Consider the following 6,057-nt stretch of genomic DNA (forward strand, 5'->3'; position numbering starts at 1 on the left):
TCCAATTCACTGTGAGAAAGCTTCTCTAGCATGAATCCTCCATTCCTTTCCCAAGGTTCCGAAGGATTCCAATTATGGATAGTTTTCTTCCCAAGACAACTAACCAATGGAATTAGATCGAGAAGCTTTCTAACAAAATTCAAGAGAAAAGATTGAAGAAGAAGATAAAAACTATTATTGATTCATTGAATTACAATAGAGCTCCCTAACCCAATGAAAGGGGGTTTAGTGAGTCATAGCTCTGAATTCAATTACACAAAGTATGAAAAGTAGCAAATGATCTAAAAGTTCCCTAAAAACTTAAATTCTATCCTCTTTATACACTTTCTAAATTGAGCTTCTGTTGTGTTTCTTGGGCTTTGAGGCCTTTCCTTGATTTCCTTTTGCTTTGGGTTTATGATCCATAATCCTGATGAGGCTGCTGATCCAATTCTGTAACATTCATTGAGCCAACTTAGTGATAATCAAGTAATGACACATGACTCAACAAATTGAAATTCCAGACTCATCAATTCTTCAGGCCCAATTCCATAAACCATGATATTCAATTGGGTTTCATACCAGAGTACGTTTAAGTTAATGTTTGTGCTCAAATGCTAACTTAAACTGCAATATCTTTGGCCCAGAAACCTTTTCAAATAGTGGCGTTTAAGTTGCAGTTTAAGCTTAAACTGCAACTTAAACGCCAGACACTTCCAGTGATGCCTTTTGTGAAAGCACGTTTAAGTTCCAGTTTAAGCTTAAACAGGAACTTAAACGTTGGACACTCCTGGAAAAATAGTCGAACACGTTTAAGCTTCAGTTTAAGGTTAAACTGAAGCTTAAACGTGGAAATGGAAGAAGGCAACCCTGGAGGGTAACGTAGTCGAACACGTTTAAGCTTCAGTTTAACCTTAAACTGAAGCTTAAACGTGGAAATGGAAGAAAGCAATCCTGGAGGGTGGAATGGTCGAACACATTTAAGCTTCAGTTTATGGTTAAACTGAAGCTTAAACGTGGGAATGAAGAAAGCAACCCTGGAGGAGAATTTGGTCGAACACGTTTAAGCTTCAGTTTATGGTTAAACTGAAGCTTAAACGTGGGAATGAAGAAAGCAACCCTAAACCTTTTCAAATAGTGGCGTTTAAGTTGCAGTTTAAGCTTCAGTTTAAGGTTAAACTGAAGCTTAAACGTGGAAATGGAGGAAAGCAATCCAGGAGTGTGAAATGTCGAACACGTTTAAGCTTCAGTTTAAGGTTAAACTGAAGCTTAAACGTGGAAATGAAGAAAGCAACCCTGGAGGAGAATTTGGTCGAACACGTTTAAGCTTCAGTTTAAGGTTAAACTGAAGCTTAAACGTGGAAATGAAGAAAGCAACCCTGGAGGAGAAATTGTTAAGCTTCAGTTTAAGGTTAAACTGAAGCTTAAACGTGGAAATGGAAGAAAGCAACCCAGGAGTGTGAAAATGTCGAACACATTTAAGCTTCAGTTTAAGGTTAAACTGAAGCTTAAACGTGGAAATGAGGAAGGCAACCCTGGAGGGGAAATTGGGTCGAACACGTTTAAGCTCCAGTTTAAGGTTAAACTGGAGCTTAAACGTGGAAATGCTCCCTGGTGCATTTCTCATTCTGGCATGGCGTTTAACTTCCAGTTTAAGGTTAAACTGGAGGTTAAACGCCACTTTCAGCTTTTCTCAGCTTTCAGGATTCTGGCGTTTAAGCTCCAGTTTAAGCTTAAAATGGAGCTTAAACTGGAGCTTAAACTGGAGCTTAAACTGGAACTTAAACTGGAGCTTAAACTCCACATGTGATATTCAAGCTTCCTTTATTGATTTTGTTGCTTCCTTGCCTAACCTCTTCTTCCCTGAAATCATCCAAACAACTGCATCAAAGTCTTGCAAAATTTCATGAGAAATCTTCCATTCATAGCATTCAAGTAATATAACTAAAAACTCATGGAATTTGCATCAAAATCATACTGTTTGGATGGTTCATTGCTTTGTTATACATTTAACCATTCTTGGTTACTTTAAGCTCAAGAAAATGCATAAAACAACTAAAACTAACAGAAAAATGCTAGTGAAACTAGCCTAAGATGCCTTGGCATCAGTATGCGCATCTACTAACTCAGCACTTTCTTCACAACTCCGCACAACTAACCAGCAAGTGCACTGGGTCGTCCAAGTAATAAACCTTATGTGAGTAAGGGTCGATCCCACGGATATTGTTGGTATGAAGCAAGCTATGGTCATCTTGTAGATCTCAGTCAGGCTGATTCAAATGGTTATGGAGTTTTCGAATATAAAGATAAATAAAACATAAAATAAAGATAGAAATACTTATGTAAATCATTGGTGGGAATTTCAGATAAGTGTATGGAGATGCTTTATCCCTGTTGAATCTCTGCAACATACTGCTTTCTTACTTTCAATCCTTCATACTCCTTTCCATGGCAAGCTATATGTACGGCATCACCATTGTCAATGGATACTTCCCATCCTTTCAGTGAAAAAGGTCCAAATGCTCTTGTCACAGCACGGCTAATCATCTGTCAGTTCTCGATCATGTCGGAATAGAATCCATTGATTCTTTTGCGTTTGTCATCATGCCCAACATTCACGAGTTTGAAGCTCATCACAGTTATTCAATCCCTGAATCCTACTTGGAATACCACAGACAAGGTTTAAACTTTTTGGATTCTCAAGAATGACCGCCAAAGGGTTCTAGCTTATACCACGAAGATTCTGATTAAGGAATCCAAGAGACACACGCTCGGTCTAAGGTAGAACGGAAGTGGTTGTCAGTCACGCGTTCATAAGGATGGATGATGATGAGTGTCACGGATCATCACATCCATTAAGTTGAAGTGCAACAGATATCTTAGAACAAGAATAAGCTGAATTGAAGATAAAATCGTAGTAATTGCATTAAAATTCGAGGTACAGCAGAGCTCTACACCCTTAGTCTGTGGTGTGTAGAAACTCCACCGTTAAAAGTACATAAGTGATCAAGGTTCAGGCTTGGCCGAATGGCCAGGCCCCATAAACGTGATCAAAGGATCATAAGGTAATCCAAAAATAATCCAAAGATGTTTAATACAATAGTAAAATGTCCTATTTATACTAGACTAGTTACTAGGGTTTACAGAAATAAGTCTAAATGCAGAAATCCACTTTCGGGACCCACTTTGGTGTGTGCTTGGGCTGAGCTTCAGCTTTACACGTGCAGAGGCTTCTTTTGGAGTTAAACACTAAGTTGTAACATCTGTTTGGCGTTTAACTCTGGTTTGTGACGTGTTTCTGGTGTTTTACTCAAGAATGCAGCATGGAACTGGCGTTAAACGCCAGTTTGCATCATCTTGATTCGAACAAAGAATGGACCATTATATATGGCTGGAAAGCTCTGGATGTCCACTTTCCAACGCCATTGAGAGCTCGCCATTTGGAGTTCTATAGCTCCAGAAAATCCATTTTGAGTGCAGGGAGGTCAGAATCCAACATCATCAGCAGTCCTTTCTCAACCTAAATCATATTTTTGTTCAGGTCCCTCAATTTCAGCCAGAAAATATCTAAAATCACAGAAAAACACACAAACTCATAGTAAAGTCCAGAAATGTAAATTTTCAATAAAAACTAATGAAAACATCCCTAAAAGTAGCTAGATCCTACTAGAAACTACCTAAAAACAATGCCAAAAAGCGTATAGATTATCCGCTCATCACAACACCAAACTTAAATTATTGCTTGTCCCCAAGAAACTGAAAATCAAATAGGATAAAAAGAAGAGAATATACTATAAGTCCCAAAATATCAATGAATATTAGTTCTAATTAGATGAGCGGGACTTGTAGCTTTTTGCTTCTGAACAGTTTTGGCATCTCACTTTTTCCTTTGAAGTTTAGAATGATTGGCATCTATAGGAACTTAGAATTTTAGATAGTGTTATTGATTCTCCTAGTTAAGTATGTTGATTCTTGAACACAGCTACTTTTATAAGTCTTGGCCGTGGCCCTAAGCACTTTGTTTTCCAGTATTACCACCGGATACATAAATGCCACAGACACATAATTGGGTGAACCTTTTCAGATTGTGACTCAGCTTTGCTTAAGTCCCTAGTTAGAGGTGTCCAGAGCTCTTAAGCACACTCTTTTTGCTTTGGATCATGACTTTAACCACTCAGTCTCAAGCTTTTCACTTGGACCTGCATGCCACAAGCACATGGTTAGGTACAGCTTGATTTAGCTGCTTAGGCATGGATGTATTTCCTTGGGCCCTCCTATCCATTGATGCTTAAAGCCTTGGATCCTTTTTACCCTTGCCTTTTGGTTTTAAGGGCTATTGGCTTTTTCTGCTTGCTTTTTCTTTTTCTTTCTATTTTTTTGCCACTTTTTTCACAAGCTTTTGCTTTTTCACTGCTTTTTCTTGCTTCAAGAATCAATTTCATGATTTTTCAGATCATCAATAACATTTATCTTTTTCATCATTCTTTCAAGAGCCAACAATTTTAACATTCATAAACAACAAGATAAAAAATATGCAATGTTCAAGCATTCATTCAAAAAACAAGAAGTATTGTCACTACATCAATATAATTAAATTAAATTCAAGGATGAATTCGAAACTCATGTACTTCTTGTTCTTTTGTATTAAAACATTTTTCATCTAAGAAAGGTGAAGGATTCATGGAATTATTCATAGCCTTAAGACATAGTTACTAAATACTAATGATCATGTAGTAAAGACACAAACATAGATAAACATTAAGCATAAAAATCGAAAAATAGAAAAATAAGAACAAGGAATGAGTCCACCTTAGTGATGGTGGCGTCTTCTTCTTGAAGGACCAATGATGTCCTTGAGCTCTTCTATGTCTCTTCCTTGCCTTTGTTGCTCCTCCCTCATTGCTCTTTGATCTTCTCTAATCTCATGGAGAATGATGGAGTGCTCTTGATGTTCCACCCTTAGTTGGTCTATGTTATAACTCAAGTCTTATAGAGAAGTGTTGAGTTGTTCCCAATAGTTGTTGGGAGGAAAGTGCATCCCCTTGAGGCATCTCAGGGATTTCTTGATGATAAGCTTCCTCATGTGTCTCTTGATATCCATGAATGGGCTCTCTTGTTTGCTCTATCCTCTTCTTAGTGATGGGCTTATCCTCTTCAATGAGAATTTCTCCTTCTATGATAACTCCAGCTGAGTAGCATAGATGACAAATAAAATGAGGAAAAGCTAGCCTTGCCATGGTGGAGGAATTTTCGGCTATTTTGTAGAATTCAAGAGAGATGACTTCATGAACTTCTACTTCCTCTCCAATCATGATGCTATGGATCATGATGGCCCGATCCACAGTAACTTCGGATTGGTTGCTAGTGGGGATGATGGAGTGTTGGATAAATTCCAACCATTCTCTAGCCACAGGCTTTAGGTCGAGTCTTCTTAATTGAACCAGCTTGCCTTTTGAGTCTATTTTCCATTGAGCTCCTTCCACATATATGTCCATAAGTACTTGGTCCAACTTTTGATCAAAGTTGACCCTTCTAGTGTAGGAGCGTGCATCTTCTTGCATCATAGGCCAGTTGAATGCCAACCTCATATTTTCCAGACTGAAATCTAAGTATTTCCCCTGAACCATTGTGTTCATACCCTGACCGAGCTCCTCAAACTCGGCAAATTTATAAAAGGTCCGACCTCGTCCTAAGGCTCACGCCTAAAGGTCAGACCTCGGACAAATAAAGCAAGGAAGGCCCATCAAAAGGAACGCAGCCCAAAACCTAAAGGCCGAAAAGGCATAGAAAGGGCGGTTCCACAAAGATAGAGATAAAACTCCCAAAGATAAGATAAAGATAAGAATATCTTATCCAGGGAAGATCACGGCCAACTACTATAAATACACTGGAGCACCCAGGTATGGCATTCATTCCACATTCTACACATATCTGCTTGGACCCATGCTAACTTAAGCATCGGAGTGTCATTGCAGGTACAACCACCAACCACTCTACATATCAAGCTCGGGTCCCTGAACCCCCACCTCGGGCCTTTCCAGACGACCGAGCTACACGTTTCAGGTAACCCTCGGAACA

The sequence above is a fragment of the Arachis duranensis genome, chromosome 6 (genome assembly GCF_000817695.3).
Source record: "Arachis duranensis cultivar V14167 chromosome 6, aradu.V14167.gnm2.J7QH, whole genome shotgun sequence".
Taxonomy (NCBI): Eukaryota; Viridiplantae; Streptophyta; class Magnoliopsida; order Fabales; family Fabaceae; genus Arachis; species Arachis duranensis.